This window comes from Euprymna scolopes, chromosome 34 (genome assembly GCF_053919585.1).
Source record: "Euprymna scolopes isolate OS-2025 chromosome 34, ASM5391958v1, whole genome shotgun sequence".
Lineage (NCBI taxonomy): Eukaryota > Metazoa > Mollusca > Cephalopoda > Sepiida > Sepiolidae > Euprymna > Euprymna scolopes.
This window is the reverse complement of record NC_136515.1, coordinates 27,504,029-27,524,345: the sequence shown is the minus strand read 5'-3', so window position 1 is coordinate 27,524,345 and position 20,317 is coordinate 27,504,029. Positions and strand designations below refer to the sequence as shown.

Sequence of the window (20,317 nt, the reverse complement as noted above, 5' to 3'; positions counted from 1 at the left end):
TACCATGTACAATATTTAAAAATTATAATATTTACGATGTATGTACTATATTAAAAAAATAGAATATTTACTATGTACAATATTTAAAAATTTATAATATTTACGATGTATAAAATCTAAAAAATTATCTACAATATTTAACTATTTATAATATTTAGTGTGTACAATATTTTAAAAATAATAATATTTACCATGAACAATATTATAAAATTCATAATATTTACCATGTACAATACATACATGTAAAACATTTTGCTCTCCTTTTCTCTCTTTCTTTCCCTCTCTGTCATTCACTAACCATGTATGCCGACCTGTTCCACAAATCCCAAAACCTCAACATGAAATATCTCCAGAAAAAAACCTTGAATAAACCTAGACCCCCATCTTCCAACGTAGACCCATACTACCAAGTCTCCTTCTCGAACATCAGTGGTCTACGTTCTAACCTTCCAGACGTTGAAACCCAATTACAGGGATAAAACCGGACATATTCTTTCTAAGCGAAACTGGAATAAGGCCGACCACTTCCCTAGATAAGTTCATAATTAAGGGATACTCTAACTTAACATCGAAATCTAACCCCCAAGATCGCCATGGGCATGGAATATGTGCCTACATTAAAGATGGCTTCCTGTGTGGCAGGGATATCTCCAGAGAAGATCCTAATTTACCTAATATGTGCTTTTGGGTTGCACTTGCTTACACCACTGCATTTATATTTGCTCTCTATCGGCCCCATAACAGCAGAGTTACTATCTTTAAGAGTATATCTGAGAAAATAGACAACATCCTATGCACATCCTTCGGCTAACATTCACATCTGTGGCGACTTCAATGTTCATAACGTGGAATGGCTGACCCACTCAAATAAGACAGATGATGAGGGGAGGTTCTGTCATGATTTCTTCATTGCTTATGACCTCACTCAGATTGTTCGCGAGCCCACCTGTGTGCCCAATACTACCGGTCAGTATGAAAGCCTTCTAGACATTTTCTTTCAACTTCCCCTGAGCTATGTTCATGTTCCGTTCATTCTCCTCTAGGATACTCCGACAACTCAGTTGTATCAGTTAAGATAAAAATGAAATGTAATAAGTCCCCAGACGTACCCCTCCACCGATACTTTATGGCTGACTGGGATAGCTTCCGTACATTTATATCTGATCTACCTCTGCATTCCATATTTAAAAATGATGTGTCCTCTATAGAATCAGACTTAACCGAATGGTTAATTTTAGGCATAGACCGATTCATATCATCTAAAAAAATTCCAGCCAGCCATGGTTCAACCCTGAATGTGCTGCTGCCATCGTGCACAGAAATCACTTTTTCCATAACTACCAATGTAATAGATGTACTGAGACTAAAGCTGCTCTCAGGAACGCCAGCAACCACTGTAAAAGAGTAATAAAAAATGCAAGAGAGCTATATGCCCAGTCTATTAAATCCAAAGTAGATGATCAGCGGCTTGGTTCCCACCAGTTTTGGCAAATAACAAATAGGATCCTGAACAGAAGTGTGTGTTCTATCCCAACCATTATCAATGGATCAGAGGTCATCTCGTCAGCATCAGACAAGGCCAAACTATTTGCCAAGAACTTTGCAGCTAATTCTAACCTATGTGACGAAGGCCATCAACTGCCCATATTTCCTAACACAGAACACACTAGGTAACATACAAATATCTGTGCGTGAGGTCGCCAAGCTAATCAAGAACCTTGATTCCAGTAAAGCAACTGGCCCCGAAGGCATCCCAACTATAGTGTTAAAAAAGCTTCAACCAGAACTTGCTCCCATACTTACGAAACTGTTTAAGCGTTGCCTTAAGGAAAAGTGCTTTCCAACACCCTGGAAAACCTCATCAGTATGCCCTGTATTTAAGAATTCAGGTGATAAGTCATCTCCCTCTAAGTAGAGACCAATAAGTCTCCTGTGTGTCATGAGTAAATTGCTGGAACCCATATTAAATAGAGAAATAGTCAACCACCTCAGCAGAAATAACCTTCTTAGTGACAGGCAATATGGGTTCCATTCTGCAAGATCTATCGCAGATGTGCTAACGGTTATATCTCATAGGATTAGCGAATCTCTTGACAAAGGCTTCCTTTCTAGGGCAGTTGCTCTTGACATATCAAAGGCCTTCGACAAGGCATGGCATATAGGCCTACTTCAAAAGATTTCCAGCTACGGTATATGATGTTTTTAATGTTATTATGTTATGATACTTTTATTAAAACGTATTTAGCTTTTTTTCCTTTTTTTTTTTTTTTTAGATTAACGTGAGATTCGAACCTGGGCATTAGTATGGCATAAACGATTGCTTTAGTAATGGGCACTTTGCCTATTTCTTTTTTGGTAAATCAATTACCCGTTTCTATTTGCGTACGAATAAATTTTAAAAACGAAAAAACTTTTGAATATTATCCCATTTCTAATTCTTTCATTCACTGGATTTAAACAGTTGTTTCTTTCTTTCATTATTTTCGTTCACCTCCCCTCTACCTTCTCCCTTTCCTCCACCTTCTTTCTTTTTTTCTTCTTTTTTGGTCCTCTTCAGAAAAAAAGTGAAAAGTCACTTAGTCTTCTGAGATGTTTCTTATTCAAATGGTATCTTTTGATCTCGAGCCAAGGAGGAGAAATGGGGGAGGGCAAAGCACCGAGCGAGGTTAAGCGACCCCCACCCCCATCGAAACGAAAAGCGGCGACGGCGCCCCTTACCTTAATTAACAACGCATGTTGCGTGGAGGTTTTCGCTTTCTGAACCAGTAGAGTGAGATGTCCACAAAATATGGAGGTCCAACAAACCACAAAGGTCGGCCAATAAATCCACGAGTTAGAAAGATGCACTCATACTTAATGGGTCACCGTGCCCCTGTGTCTGTCTGTTTGTCTGTGCGTGTATTATTTAAATGTATGTGTGCGTGCCCTATATGCTGTATATGTGGAGCAATCCATACACACACACGCACACACACACACACGTATATATATATACATATATATATATATATTTATATATATATATATATATATATATATATATATATATATATATATATATATATATATATATATTAGCCTCTGCTTATATGTTTCCCCGGATTATATATATATGCATATACATGGGGCGGGACGTGCGCATGTGCGTATTTTTAAAAAGTGGTTGATAACTTAATAGTGTTTATATTATTGAAAACTCTATTATCCATCGGCAATTAATGAGTTTCGCAGAAACAATTTTGCCGCAATATTTAATTTAGTTCAGTATGTGTGTGTGTGATTCATAAAGGTTGCTAATCCTAGATTATGCAATTACATTGGCTTTGGTGGCTAATTATCCTGTGCCGGTAGTAACATTTCTTGGTGTTTTCTTTTCATGTTTAGCTCTTAGTTTCGGAATAAAGTGTCGATTCCCGAGTGAGGAGACGCTATCAAATCTGTTCTTTTAAAGCGCAGAAGAAAGAGAAACAAAACATTTGAAGACAACAAACAATGCACAAATACATTTTGCGAGATGCGACCGTACATCTAGGTCGGCGAATATTCGTGGGTGGAGGATAAAAAACACTGAAGGATTAAAAAAAATTAGATTGGATTAACTCAGATCCGTGACAAGAGAAGTAGATTCATACACCCCCACAGCGCCCCTCCATATATATATATATATATATATATATATATATATATATATATATATATATATATATATATATATACATATATATATATATATACATATATATATATATACATATATATATATATATATATATATATATATATATGAATAAAAAAATCAATACGAAAAATATATAAATGGTTATATCTTTTCTGTATTTATTTCCTATGTGTTTCTGTATTCATTTCCTATGATATATATATATATATATATATATATATATATATATATATATATATATATATATATATATGTGTATATACTAGTAGGCTGCCCGGCATTGCCGGTCGTAAGATACTCTTAAATACGATGTTAACATTCATGCAGATAACGTATTTATAATTATAGAATTATAGAGACAATACTCTATCGGTTATTATATTAAACCTAATATATAGTAGTGAGATGAAAACTAATATATATATATGTGTTTTCTTTGTCTCTGAGTCACACTCATACGCGTGCATATATATGTATATATATATATATATATATATATATATATATATATATATATATATATATATATAAAATCACATCAGTTACTATATCAATGATTATTCCCTTATGTTCTTATTTTTCCTACAAGACTTAATTTGGCCTCCTTGTTTCAATTAAATTATCACATTGGATATTCATATCCCACAATAGCTTCATATTATCACCCTCAAACACTTATTTTAGAACATGCTCGTACCATTTTTCACTACATCCCAACCCTCTTTTCTTTCATTTATCCCAATGGACCTTTCTCGCAACATTGTCATGCTGTCTCTTGTATTCCTTTTGAACTAATTTCTCACAACTAATGACGAGGTGTTATACATTCTCATCTTTCTTGCCACACAATTGACATAGAGGACTTTCAGGCGTTTTATCAATGTGATATTTCACATAATTTGTCCTGAGCGCTTGTCCAGCACAGCACATAGAGCTTCTATCCCAATCTTCAAGTCCCATTTTGACATCTACTGCAAGGTTTTTCCCTTGTGTCCTGCCTTTGGTAGATCTTATACTGAACTGGCCATGCATTTTTTTCTCAATTCACTTGCCTTTCATTTTTTGTTCATTTATTGTCTTAAATTACTTGCTTCTTACTAGTTCGTTCTCTTGAAAAATTTCAAATTTTGACACCCTCTTTATATGCTTATCCTTACAGTTAGAGACGTAAACTTTCAGACTATTTTCTAATTTTACACATCGTTCTACACCTATTAGTCCTTATCCTCACTTTTATCATTTCACATATAACCTATGCACATCATTCCTTGAATGAAGAGCTCCATTCGTTGTCATCATTTTCTTTGTTTTTCTGTTTGGTTTCTTTAACATGATCTCATTACTTCTTTTTTCTCCCACCATAATCTCTTTCAGTCAATCAACGATCCCTTTCACTTCCTCTGATTTTTTCAAGCACCTCGTTATCAGTTTCCTACTAATTACTTCGTCCTTTGTTTCCTCTTCATTTCTTGCCACTTCATCCACATCTTCCATCACATCTCTGTCCTTTCCTCATTCGTCTGTTCATCTTCTTCATTTGCCGTGTCATCCTTCATTACTTATGCGTTTACCTGTCTTTTTGGCTTCCGATCTCTGACAACCATCCATTCTTCCGTTTTGCTTTTGCTTGATCATACACGCACTGTTCTGTTCATTCGATCGTTCCCCGTTCTCTCCATTTTCTAAACATACGTTTTTTGTACCTCCTAATAGACTTTCCATTTTCATAATAAGGGTTGCTTCTGAAGAAGCACTCCATAATTACCTTGTTAATCTCTTTACTCCACTTCATTCTTGCAGTTGCATGTTGACGACTATGTTCTCGCTGCTGTTCCAAGATACACCTACTGGCGTAGGGTTCTTCACTTTGAGTTTCAGTCCCATTAATGTCGTTATTATCAATGCTTTGGTTTGCCATTTCATTCATGAGAAATTTAGTGCATTTTAGGTTATACATCCACCAGTGTTTTTTTTTTCGAGACACCATATCTAGTGGGTTGAAATCAAAGTTTTCCTTCTCTTAGATGAATGGTCTTACCAAACTTTCGAGCACAACGCATCTATTATTATTATTATTATTATTATTAATCTTATTATTAATAGTATTATTATTATTATTATTATTATTATTAATCTTATTACTAATAGTAGTATTAGTAGTAGTAGTAATAGTAGGTGTAGTAGTAGCAGTAATAATACCATTCATATTATTTTTAATATTATCTTATTTATTTTATTATTATTATTAAAGTTATTGTTATTTTTTATTTATATTATTAGTATCATTTTATTTTACTATTCTATCATTTCTGTTATTATTAGCGATAGAAAAATCCAATGCAAAAGTAAATTTCTATCTATATTTTACTTTTGTCTCTTTATAACTTAACTTTAAATAATATAGTAAATAACTTTTGCATTCTATAAAATTATGAATAAAATTATAAGGTTTACATTTTAACAATTAGTTACGTATAATTTCATATTTTCACGTATTATTGTAAACTGGCATGTCTGTTTCATTTCTGGTCCCCTCTCTCAACCAATCCTTTCTTTCGTCGCATATGCTTTTAAGTTGTCTCTATCTACCTCCTTCTCCCCCAGCTCTTCATCTAAGGATTTCCTAGTACATCCCTTCCCCCCCCCCCCACTGACAATCTTTACTGTACTTTACTTTTCTTCTGCCTTTCGTTTAATGTCGGTAGTAGATATGTCACATGACATCCTCTCTATAATTTTGTAATATTTTATTTTAAGTAAATTGAACTGTTTTTTTTTCCTTATTTGAGAACTGGTTTCTTCTGTGGAAAGCAACCATTTATAAGGTTGTATGACGAGAACTTCTGGTTTTAACCGACTATTTGTCCGAAACATTAGCATTTTCAGTGTCGTGACTATGTAAATTTGTTACAGAAAAAAGGACTGTCCCCTTTTGCTGTAAATAAGAAGAACATTAGATAAGTGGAAAATGAGATTGGGATAAGCTGAGACTTGAACCTTGTAAGCAAAGTTTAGAAATAGATTCAGAAATTGGAATGTTAGAATTTAGCTATTGTTTTGGAAAAAGATAGATATTGTTTGTGTTGTAAAAAGAATTTAATTGTTCGTTCTTTTATGAAAACTGAATTTAAAAAGTAAGTTATTTGAGAATTCTTTGTTGTCAAAAGTGTGTTTGGAGAACGTGTGCTAAGACATGTGAGTTGGTCACGTTTTGGAACCACACATCTGACGTCATAGAAAAAGGCAAATCACAATAATAGGAGTTGAAGTCGACAGTCGGGCAGTCAAGTTCGAACAGTCAGCAGAGTCGGCCCGAAAGAGGCGAAAGGGTAGAATTTAACCATGTAGAATCAATGTGAATTTCTGACGTCAAATCATTCGATCGGTCAAATGAAATAACGAACATCATCGATATTTGTAACTCTTTGTCTTCGTGTCGTCTTTCAACAACTGGCAAATTGCTCTTGACATATCAAAGGCCTTTGATAGGGTATGGCATAGAGTTTACTTCAAAAGCTCTCCAGCTATGGTATAGCTGGAAATGTCTTCTCAATTATTAAATCATTTCTCTCTGATAGGTTCATAAGAGAAATAGTTGATGGGCAAAAATCAGAAGCTCACAGTATTAATGCTGGAGTCCCCCAGGGGTCTATCCTGGGCCCAACCCTTTTCCTGATCTACATTAATGATCTTCCAAATCACATCCTTACATCATTCGTTGACATCTATGCTGATGAAACTACTATCTATGGTAGCACATCTAGGACCGTAAACGACCAAGTTTTCTCCAATTCTCTCTCTCCTCTGATCTTGATCAAGTGGTACAATGGGAAAAAGAGTGGGTGGTTACCTTTAATGCATCTAAAACAAAGCTTCTATCTTTACATAATCAACGCTCTGATCCGCATCTGGCATCAATTGAAATGAATGGCTCTCGTCTTGGGGAGGCTTCATGTTTTGACAAGCTTCTGGGCTTGACCTTTACTCCTGATCTTAAATAGAACACGTACATCAAATGTCGCCAAGGCCGCTGGAAAAATGGTGGTATCCTTCTATCGATCCAGTAGATATCTCACTGCTGATGCAATTCTCTATCTATATAAGAGCCAGGTACGTCCAAGGATGAAGTACTGTTGCCACATCTGGGTAGGAGCTGCTAGACTTGTCCTGCCTTGATAGAGTTCAAAATAGACTTCGTAGCCTCGTAGGAGATGTCATTTTCTCTTCCCTGCAATCTCTTTCTCACAGAAGAGATGTTGCGAGTTTGTCTCTGCTTTATTGTTATTTCCATTGCAAGTGCTCCATTCTCTGATCCCCCCTCGCCAAACTTTCACAAGAAACACTCGTCTAGCAGAAAACACTATCACTAATTTCCCCCACTCTTTATATGTGCCTAAACCTAAACGTAGGTTCCATGAGCAAAGCTTCTTTCTTAGAACTGCACGCCTGTGGAATTGTCTTCCGTTGTCTACAATATGGTTGTGTCCAAGTCTAACGTAAACAAGTTTTTAATGAGCCATTCCATATAAGTTAACAAATTTATCGAATATCCATTACTAACGGTTACTATATTGTCCAATTTTTACTGTACACTCTTTAACCCTTATCTTCCAGTGGCTTCTTGGCCTTGATAAGTGGTGATGCCTATATACAACAATATATATATATATATATATATATATATATATATATATATATATATATATATATATATATATATACCGATAAAGTGAGCAGACGACAATTGAGGCAAAATGTTCCGTTACGTTTATTAGACGACAAAATACAGACAAGGAATAAAGAGGAATAGAGTATAAAACAAGGTAAATGAAAAATAATTTTAGTCCATCGACACTACAACTGATAGAACAGTTAAAAGTAAAGGAATCGTGTGTTAATCTCTTGCCCCCCCCACCCCTCTCTCTCATTCTCTCATTCTCTCATATGCAGACGGATTGAATATTTTGTTGTTTAATATGGCGTACGTAGACGAGCAGTGTAATAGTTTTCATCTACATATATTTTTATTTTACCCCCCCCCATTTCTGCTAGTTTATTTTATTTTATTAATAAAATCTTATTGATTTTCTATTTGGCTTCATCTTGTTATTTCTGTGTTCCACCGTCATACACATTCTACAGGTGTCTTGAGAATAGGTATCTCAAATCTTTTTCTATTTCTCTTTTTTTTTTTACATTTTCATTTTTTTATGCATAATTATTGCAACACACACACACACACACACACACACACACACACACACACACACACACACACGTAACGTAAAATGAGCACCCACTTTCTAGTCACCTAGTAATTTCTTCATACCATAAAGCAAATTTAACTGTGATATTCATTTTCAGCAGCCCCGAAAATCGGCTCTGTTTTTTTACTAACCAGTTCGGCATATATATATATATATATATATATATATATATATATATATATATATATATATATTAATCGAGACATTCAACAATTTCTCTCTTTTTTTTATTTAATACTGTTTTCATACTTTTGTTTTGACGGCATATCGTCTTTTTTTTTAATTTGTACTTTTCCCCATGTGTGGATGTATGTTTTCGCTTACATTTAAGAGATTTTGTTGACATTAGAAGAGGCGGTGGAGTATCAGCCGCCACAACAGCCACTGATACTCCACTGCCTCCCCTGATGTAAACAAAATTTTTGTGAAATATTAAACTGCAAAAGCACCTGGTAAAAACTATACAAGTTCTTTAATGAAAAAAGAACGAAAACAAAAGTATGTTTTTGTAAACCGCCCGTGTAAGCTTACCAACAGCATATTAGCGTCCTAAATTATGAGATGAAAAACTGAATGAATCTCTTAGTAAAAAAAAACAGCGCCGATTTTCGGGGGTGCTGAAAACGAATATCAGTTAAATTTGATTTATGATATGAAGAAATTATTAGGTGACCACAAAGTGGGTGCTTATTTTACGTTATATTTTACGTATATAGGAAAGTGATCCCCCACTTTTGGAAAAAATAATTTCTTCATATCATGAAAACTACTTATCTTACCCAAATTTAAATGTGATAATAGTTTTCAGCACCACCGAAAACATAAAAGTCGCCATTTTAAAGATTTTTGGGAGTTGGAAAGAAATTTGACATTGACCCTTTTTTAGTATCATACTTGTAATGTCTTTCTTGTAAATATTACTTTAATAAAAGGAAAAAAGGAAGAAAAACGAACTGCACAGGTATTACGGCACCTGGGCCATCCGGGTTCTGAATTTTACCATAGCTTTAGGCACGTGTTTGTTTTTTCACCGAAATCTAAAACAGAAATACGAAAATACGGGGCCCCAAAATATTTCATAAACACCGGAAGGGGATTTATCAAAACAAAATGAGACGGATGTCGGATCACACCGCTTGACACCGTTAATAACAGGATGAAAATATGTTCAAATATATATTAACCTTGTATTTCTTTCAATAAGTCTGACGAGATGCCAACCTCGAAAATATTTGAACAATATAAAGTTTAAAATTGGCTAGTTGACGTCGAAACAATTGTAACATTCGAAAAAATACAAACATGATGTAATTATTTTCCTTGTTTTGATTTTTGCAAATATATATATTATATATGTATATATGAATTTTAAAATAAAATACGTATAGAATACTTTTGAAGCTAAATTACAACGCAAAATTATGAAAATAAACAAGTGTTTATTTTTGCATATATACATCTATGCATGTATATGTATTTATATGCATACATATACATAGATACATAGATACATAGATACATAGATACATACATACATACATACATACATATATTTATATATATAAGAATTCACTGTTTTAAGCATTGTTGATATATGGAATATAAAGTTTAAACTTTAACGGTTTAAAAACCAAAATTAGTGCAGACATTTTTAAAATAAATAAATATATTTTTTATTAAAACAAATTCCATTTTTCGAATTATAACAAATTCTTCATCAGGTAAACCCAGATTTTTTTACGTCGCATTAGATGCATTCAGATGTTCGATACAGTGTGAGCGTTAGTCGACGCGTGTGACATATAATATAGGAATTCACTGTTTTAAGCATTGTCAATATATGGAGTAGAAAATTCAAACTTTAAAAGTTTTAATACCAGAACTAGTGCCAACATTATATTGTATATATACTGTGTCAATCGCTTTATTGCCGATTAGTAAAATATCAATATTTCACTAAATATACGTCACAACAAAATGAAAATTATATCATCAAATGACTCCTTTAAGGTTAGTTATTTCCAAAAATTTTATTCAAATCCATGCGATATTAACTGAGTTATGACTTTTTATTCTTTATCGAAGAATTTCCACTGTCCATCGCTTTATTGCAGGTCTCTTAAAATGTTGTTTTAAGGCAAAAATACAATGTCTTATCTTGCAAACTTTACTTTTTATTATATTTTTCTGTCAAAGAATAATAAACAAAAACATATCCTAGGTATAAGCCTCATATAAATTAATTATTTATTGACTTATCACCCATTTTTTTTAAAACAACCTTTTGTTTCCTGAAGAAGTCAATTCTTTGATCTTAAAAGGAGCTATGGCTCTAGCAACATCAACTATGTTCCTCCACAAGACATCTTTTGAAGTAAATTGCTTTCTCCCTCATAAACCCCTCTTTTTAATACTTACCAGAGATATTCAATGGGCTTAAGGTCTGGAGAACACGGTGGTCAGGTCATGAGTTTCTCCAACGAATTCCATAGATTCAAGGAAGGGTGCAGTCGCCCCAAGCAGAATTGGATGGTAGATTGTCATGTATAAAAATCATCTGAAAGCGACGTAACAATGGTAGGTAAACTAGCCATGTCGACAAATGATTATCCAAAAAGGCCACGCACGCATTGCTGGTAAGCTTTACACCCTCTGGCGCTCGGAATGGTCCAACCAACTTATCCCCACTGATTCCCGGCCAAACATGATGCGTCCACCTCCTTGTAGGCAATGAACTCTATAACGGGTCGGAGTTTCGTTCGGGTTTCAAACTTTGGTCCATCTATCCAGACCGTCAAGAGTAGCATGGGCTTCATCCCTAAATAGGACCTGCTGGGAATTCATTTCCATATAATTCTGTGTCCAAGTCATTCGTTTTTCCCTACGTTGTTTGCCTAATGGAGGCATTGGAAGAGGTTTTATGTTCCTTGCAATCTCATTCGACACATTGTATCGGGCATGTCTGGCTCTTGGAGCGATTCCAGCTTTTACACCGGTGCTGTTTGTGTTTCAGTTGACTTCCCTACGAATTTTCCGAATATCACGATCTAAAAGGTTTCTTCTGATGCCATTATTTTTCTGGATTTAGTGTTCGGTTGTTCAAGAATGCAGCCAAAGTATTTGGATCCCATTCCAGCTCCGTGGCTAAATTTTTGAGGGACAAACCTTTTGTGAGTCCAGCAACTATCTTTTGCTTTTCGATAATCTTTATTCGTCCGCTTTTTTGGCATTGTAAGAGATCTACAATAAAGCGATGGACAGTAAAATTTCTTTAATAATAAATAAAATGCCATAAATTCGTTAATATAGAATGAATTTGAATAAAATTTTGGGAAATAACTAAACTTAAAGCAACCCTTTGATGGTACAATTTTCATTTTTTTGTGACGTATATTTAGGGAAATATTGATATTTTACTAATCAGCAATAAAGCGATTGACACAGTATATATATATATATATATATATATATATATATATATATATATATATATATATATATATATATTAAAACAAATTCAATATTTTGAACTATAACAAATTCTTGATCAGGAAAATCCAGGCTAGACTGTATCGAACAATGAAAATTTTAACAACATCTGAAGACGACCCAAGTATTGTCACTGCCATGTAAGGTACAGACGCTCCTACCCGGATTTTTCTGATGGATTATTTGTTATAATTCGAAATATTGAATTTTTTTTTTATAAATATATTTATTAAAAATTTATTTAAAAAATGTCTGCACTTGTTTTTTCTTTAAACCGTTAAAGTTTGAATGTTGTATTATATATATATATATATATATATATATATATATATATATATATATATATATATATATATATAGTGTATTCTTATTTCGTTATATGTACACATAGGATTTGAAACTGAGGGTATGGATATGGTTCTGATATTTTGTAATACACAAACACACAATATATATATATATATATATATGTATATATACACACATATACGTGTGTGTGTATGTGTGTTTTATGTGCTTATACATAGGTGCGCCTATGTAAAATGATCAATGTGTTATTCATCTAGTTTTTTTTATAGAGCAACGATCCAAACTAGCTTTCTTATATTCAATAAAAATCTGCTTCAGATGGCAGGGGTTTCCTATCTTTCCTCTAATTATTCTGGTTTTATAACTGAAGGAAAGAGAGACAGACGGTTACAAGATTCCAAAGAGAAATAGAAACTGACGGAAAGAGATAGATAGACAGATAGATAGAGAGAGAGATAGATAGATAGATAGAGAGAGAGAGAGAGAGAGAGAGAGAGAGAGAGGGAGAGAGGGGGATTCTATATTTCTTGAAGGCAAGCACTTAACGACCTTTACAAAAAGAGTTATAAGTGTAAAACTCATTCTTTTAACTCAGTTTTCCCGCTGTTTTTCTACTTTTATTCACTTTGTTTCAAATGTATTTTCTTTGCTTCGTACAAAAAGTGATTTATGAATCACTTTTTGTACGAAGCAAAGAAATTTGAGAAAAAAAGAAAAAAAAAAAAGTCGCTCATAAAACGATCGATTGGCAAAAGCAACAAAGAAAAAAAAAAGAAGAAAAAAAAGAAGAAATTAATGAATGCGTGACAAAAATGGAGAAACCGATCAAGTATAAAATGATGAAACTATACTCTGTAATACTTGATGACTTATCACCCGCCCCTCCTTCCGATTACTACCGGACATGATGTAAGTGGTTATAATGAAGGGCAAATGAGACAAGAAAGAGAAAGAAGAGAACAATGATAACACTATTTAATAGTTCGCTTCTAATACGTGATCTAACGAATGGTTTCTAATCCAATATATAATTTCCTCTTTAACTACATGGAACTACGAAAAATATTTAGATTGTTTGAAAATGACAGATTACAAATTGTCTTAAACATTTGTTTTTACTAAAAGAACAGAAACTTTGGCCATTCTTTCGTTCTTCAGTATATCAAGAGATTTGTGTGCAGTGGTGGTAGCAGCGCAAAAAACCAAACCAAACAAACAAACAAAAAAAAAAGAAGTACAACCACTGATTAAAAAAAATGTTTACACCTGACTCGTGTGTGTCCATCCCAGCATCTTCACACTTAAGGAGTAAGAGGTGTTTTGGATGTTTCCAAAACATAGGTGTGCCATAAACTGTCCAAGTGTATAATATATCTACTAATATATAAATATAATTATAAAAATAATATATATCTACTAATATATAAACGTCACTTTGTGTGTGTGCGTGTGATTTCGTTCCCTATGAACCGAAACAGCTGGGACAATTTTTAAAAGAAATTGACACAAATATACTTGATGTGTCTGGGAGTGTACTTACGTAAGTTTTGCATCGAAATGCCTCTGATAAGTATTGAAAATCGGTAATCAAAAAAATCCGATCCAAGAAGGAAGGCCGATTTAGACCCAAGTAAACACTTGTATACAACCTAACATCACACGTGTATCTGAGAAGTTTTATCAGTGCACAAGTAGAAAGGCACATTAAATAAAATTAACAGTTGATTCTTTGATAAGATAGGGGCGCGTTCGAAATGAATACTTTTGTTAAGAGTATAATTAATCCACACCTGGCTTTTGTATTTCATAGTTTTATTCAAGCCATTGTGTAAAAATAATCAAAAATTGGTTCTTTGATAAGATACGGGAACATTCGAAATTAATGTTTTGTTTCGAGCACATTTGAAATCTAATACTTAATTTTCGCATTTAATTCAAACCATTATAGACAAATTATCTTATAAAATCAACAGTGTGTTCTCTACAGTGCAATGTAGACTTTAATGTATTGTGGACTAAATCACTGCGGGGAGGCATGTGAAGCTTCCTCCTATTACACTATGGTGGGTTCCTCAACAAGATAGAATAATCAATCGATTTGTTTGATAAATGATCGATTTCACCGACTTTGAGGACAATAAAAATATGGTAGCGTGGAACATTTGTTGATCTTCATTGAATCTCAAGCAATGTCGGACCTTCCTGTTACTATGTATGTATGTACCAGGATTTTCCATTTAATGATTTAGAATTCATTTTGAATTTAAATTACAATATCCTTTTTCTCTGTATCTTAAATGTTAAAAAAAAACTTTAATAATATTATTTTTCTATATTTATTGCTTTTAGCAAATAATTTGCAAACCAATAAAAATATTTGCTAATATTTTTTCCTCCGAGCAGATGAATAAGCATCGAAAACTCGTGGGTTAAGGAAACAGATTTATTAAATTGTATTCTTTGTTTTCAAACAATAAAAAATTCTATATTTGAAAATTAACTTTTTCAAATCATAAAATTTAAATACATAAATTTTGATTAATTTGCTCTATCCTGTATATTAGCAATTCCATTTAGCTGGGTTTATCTTATATAAAATATTACATCTAATAATATTTTGTAAGTCCGAAAACCACTGGATTTGCATACCAGTAGATATATTTCATTTCATTATTCTGATATATATATATATATATTCGGACAATGTCAAAACATCGTTAATTCACTACCCGCATAGCAGCTGCCGATTAATGGTAGCCTCGACTGTCGTACGGGCGGTCGGATTTCGATCCTGGCTTGAGGTAGTTGCCTGTCTAGTCGCACTGATGAGCTGTGAAACAGCGAAACAGTACTGTATGTGGATGACTATAATGCTCCTCATCTTGAGTTGAGCATATTGATACACGTGATACACAATATACCATTACAAGTGATACACGATATACCATTACAAGTGATACACGATATACCATTAGCGTATTGTGTAAACAAATCGAGCTTAGGTATTCCGACGATGTCAAAACATCGTTAATTCACTACCCGCATAGCAGCTGCCGATTAGCGTAATGTTTGGAAGCCTTGACTGTCGTACGGGCGGTCGGGCTTCGATCTTTGCTTGAGGTAGTTGCCTGTCTAGCCGCACTGATAAGCTGTGATACAGCGAAACAGTACTGTATGTGGATGACTATATATAGAGAGAAATAAAAATAAAAGGAACAAACCGAGTTATGTGTTCATCAACGTTTCGTCTTTATTTTAAGACTTCCTCTGAATGAAATATATATATGGACGCACACATATTGCAGTATCCTGATCAGAAATAAGGATTCTGTTATTTATTTCGAGAAGTCATAAAATTTTGAAAAGTTTTGGACAGGGAAAGGGGAGATATGTAACACCATTTTTGCCCGCCTATATTTGCTGTGTGGGAAAGGAATATTTCATATATTCTGTGTAGAGTCTAGTGCTTAGCCCACCAGTACAGATGTGGAAGCAATACTCTATGCTACGGTTAATGGTAGCTTCACACAGAGAGGAGATACTGGAAGCCGTGCAATGTTTTCTAGCTCGATACAGGGAGTTTCTTCTTTTGTGGCAAACTTAATAGCTATGTACTTATTCTACTTTATGTTGCATGAGAATTTTTGTATACACACACACACACACACACACACACACACACACACACACACACACACACACACACACACACACACACATATATACGATATATATACAATGCTGAATATATAGAATGCTGCTTAAATACACACACTATACGTATGTAGGGTTTGTATTCAAACAACATTCTTTCATTTAAGCAAACATAACAGGATTCTTGCTGCATTATAAGTTTTTATGTTTTCAATTATTCCAGCAATATTTTTATGCCAAAATATTAATAAAAAATATTTCGATAAGTATCACTAGCACTTTCGATTCTTCGTCTAATCTTCTTCAGGTTTCAAAAACAAATAAATAACAAAAGTCGGGTAAAGTAGAAACTGTTAAACATACAAAAAACAAAACAAAAAACCAACAAAAACAACAACAAAAACCCAACAAAAACAACAAAAAACCCCAACAACAACAACAACAACAACAACAACAACAACAACAACAACAACAACAACAAAAAACGGTACAGTTATAGGAAAACGTTGACAATTTAAATTCCAGATATAAGACTCGGCGTCAAAAGGTAAATTCTATTAGGTTAAATATTTTAAAACGGTGTTATTTATTTAATACGTGATTTTATTTATTCTAAATTTTTAAGTATTAATGAAAATATCTTCGAGTAATTTTAATTTTGTAATGTATTATTTTCGTGATATTTGTTTTGAATAAAAGAACAGTAGTTATTTTTGTGAACTGAACTAGAGTTAAGTAGATTTGCGAAAAAGACTAGTTATAGTATAACTAATGTAACTATTGCCTTTACTATTAGTGTAACGTTGTTCGCGGACCAACACGCGTTGTGTGAAGTTTCAATCGCAAAAAAAGACAACAAAAAAACAAGACAAAGAATAGAAAATAACTCCAATTTGATTGTTCTTTATAGCAACATTTATTTCCTCATTCTCTCTTTACCACTGTGACGTCCCTCGCGTGATCGTCTTCTCGAGCGTCCTTCACACCTCGCACGTGATCGCGACCGTTATCGACGTCTCTCACGAGATCTCGAGCAAGATCTCATCTCCATTGTGATTGTTCTCTTTTTCTTTTTATAGTCCTTTTTTCCCACTGATGACGTCACTTCGCCTACATTTACATCTGCGCATCCGTTTTATGTTACATTAAGAGCGACATTCGCCTAAGCAGCATAAACTAAATGTATTTTTAAACATAATGAATTAAAAAATAAAAAGACTGAAGGGGCTAGCTAACCGGTTTCTAACCTCGCTCAGAGAATTAAATTGAGGTTAGGATTATGATTAATATGAAATGAAGATTGCAACGAAGGCGAAACAAGGAAATATACTAAAATAGAAACTACATTAAGTCCAGGAGATCAGTTTTGTCTATAAAGTCTCACAGAGTTAATATAAATTGCTTCTAGAATCTTTAGATGAAATGCTCAGTACGACTCACTTAGAAAAGAGAATAAGTTGACACCTAATTTAGAGCTACAGAAATAGTTATAAGGTGCTTACTAATGGATAAACCCATGATATTATTGAAAACATTCAATCGTAAATAATCTGCATGTCGAATTTATTTTGGTATGTGTTGTTTGATTCAAATATCTAATCTTTGCGACGCTCTTCCGATGTAGTGCAAATCACAGTTACATTTTATAATGTATATGATAAAATTATCATGATGGAATTGGAGTCAGAAAAGGCGTGATGAAAAAATAACATTGTTGTACAGTACAGGGATTTATATGCCAAATCTACCACTCACATAGTCAGGCGGAGGTAAATAAGACATTTAATTTATTTTATAAAGTTTGAAATTTTATTTTTATTGTAGATTCAACAATGGCTAAAGGATGACTATTGGTGCAAAAGGTCTTAGTAATAAATTTATCTTTATCATCCAGTCTGGTCTTCGAACAAATTATTGAAACACTATGGTGAATTTTTGTTTTGCGAAACGAAAAGAGTTCCAACGTGTGCAAAGATAAGTAAACGCTGGTTCCGATGGGCTGAAGTGAGAAAACCAGCATATCCAGAAACATAAGCGAAGAATTAGTTTCCTTATCTTAAGAATTGGATGAATATAATTAAGGGATGTAAAAAGAAACCATCTACTTATTTGAACAAACAAAAACTGTTGTTAACATAACGAAAAGAAAGGTCAGATGTTTGGAAACAAATAACAGAGCCTCTTCACAAAAAGCTACAATAATATTTTCCTGTGACGCTTCCAAGGAAGAACCCATAGAAATGCTATCGATCTGTCTGTAAATAATGCATAAAACATGAATTAGACCGACATAATGACGAATTTCATTAATTCTATGAAAATATTTTCAGGAATAAGGCAAGGGCTCGGAAGTTGATGTAAGTTATATATTGATATGAAAGGTAAGAAGATTGAAATAACATAAATAAATGTGTTGTTATCAATTTATATAAATTTAGCAAATGTTTTAGAAATCAGATTCTAAAATAGTGGCAAGCCATTTGGCTAGCTTATGTTGAGATAAACCTATCATAGATAATGATACCCTGTCCTTATGTGTTTTCTTTTTTTATATTATTTTTTAATCGTACTCTTAACCTTGATTTAGCTCTGTTAAGTGAGTTTCAAAACCGGTTAGCTAGCCTTTTCAGTCTTCTTATTTCAAGACTTCTTCAGGATGATTGATTTGAAGAAATAACATACAAGTACAACATTTGAAAATATATGGTGCGTTTGTGACGTGAAAAGAGTGTTTTCTTTTAAACGAAAAACATTATTTTCATGTTAAAAATGCACTATTTTAAAACATTGTATTTGTACGTTATTTTTACAAACCATTTATCCTGAGGAATTTTTGAAATAGAGACGAAACATTGCTGAATATATAAATAATTTCAAGTTTAATTATTCATACACACAACTATATATATATATATATATATATATATATATATATATATATATAAATATAATAAAAATAAAATAAAAATTACAATTAAATTTACTTAAATGATCCAAGATGGTAAAACTAAAGTATATTATAAATATTAAAGAATTAATATAAGAGCAAATAGTTAATAAAACATGTTAAAAAAACACTTTGAAAAAGAGTTAAAAACATAATTAATTTGAAAAGGAAACACTAAATAAGTGGATAGTTCTTAATCCGCAGAGTTTCGAAGAAATACTTTCCTTCTCATCAGAGGGTAGGATTTAGCAAAATGCGGGATCGGATTTTGCTTGCAAAAGTATTTGATGAAACTACAAGTAAGTCAAAGATCTTACTTGATAACAAAAAGTGAAGCAGAGGGAATAGGGTGAAGAAAAAAGTGATTTCACGTGAATGGACTATCCATTCATGTGAAATCACTTTATATATATATATATATATATATATATATATATATATATATATATATATATATATATATATATATATATATATATATATATGAGAGAGAGGGTTTAGCTAGATTTGTAGATTAACTCCTATGAACATAAATTTGTCACATCTGCTAAAAACACTTGTTCAAGTAACCTTTTTTAAAAAATTACTAAATTGACTGTCAAATTGTTTCCTTCACTGGTGTCTATTTCTTTCTTTTTTTTTTTACTTGAAAGCGATGTTCCGGCGAAAGGCCTTCCTCCATTGGTACACGGGCGAAGGGATGGACGAGATGGAATTTACAGAAGCGGAATCCAATATGAACGATCTGGTGTCTGAGTATCAACAATATCAGGTTGGCCAAGCATTGAAATGATATAAAAATGAAGAGTAAAAAAAAAAAAAACAAAAAAACGTTGGCACATATTGACTTTTTCATGCGGTTAAAATATCCTCCGCAAAATTACAATGTCGTTTATTATTGAGAATTATGTCAGTTGAGGTTAACAAGTGCGACAAGAGAAATTGTCATTAGATCGAAACCCGCAAAAAAAA

The 20,317-nt window shown here is 33.0% G+C and overlaps 1 pseudogene across 1 annotated transcript in view; it reads left to right on the top strand.

Annotated features, from left to right (window-relative positions):
* Positions 1 to 20,317, top strand: part of LOC145259060 (tubulin beta-4B chain-like) — a 199,573-nt pseudogene that overhangs the window by 166,927 nt on the left and 12,329 nt on the right. Inside the window, exon 8 of the transcript XR_013864114.1 lies at positions 19,999 to 20,117. The product of XR_013864114.1 is annotated as a tubulin beta-4B chain-like (transcript). The remainder of the gene's footprint in view (positions 1 to 19,998; positions 20,118 to 20,317) is intronic.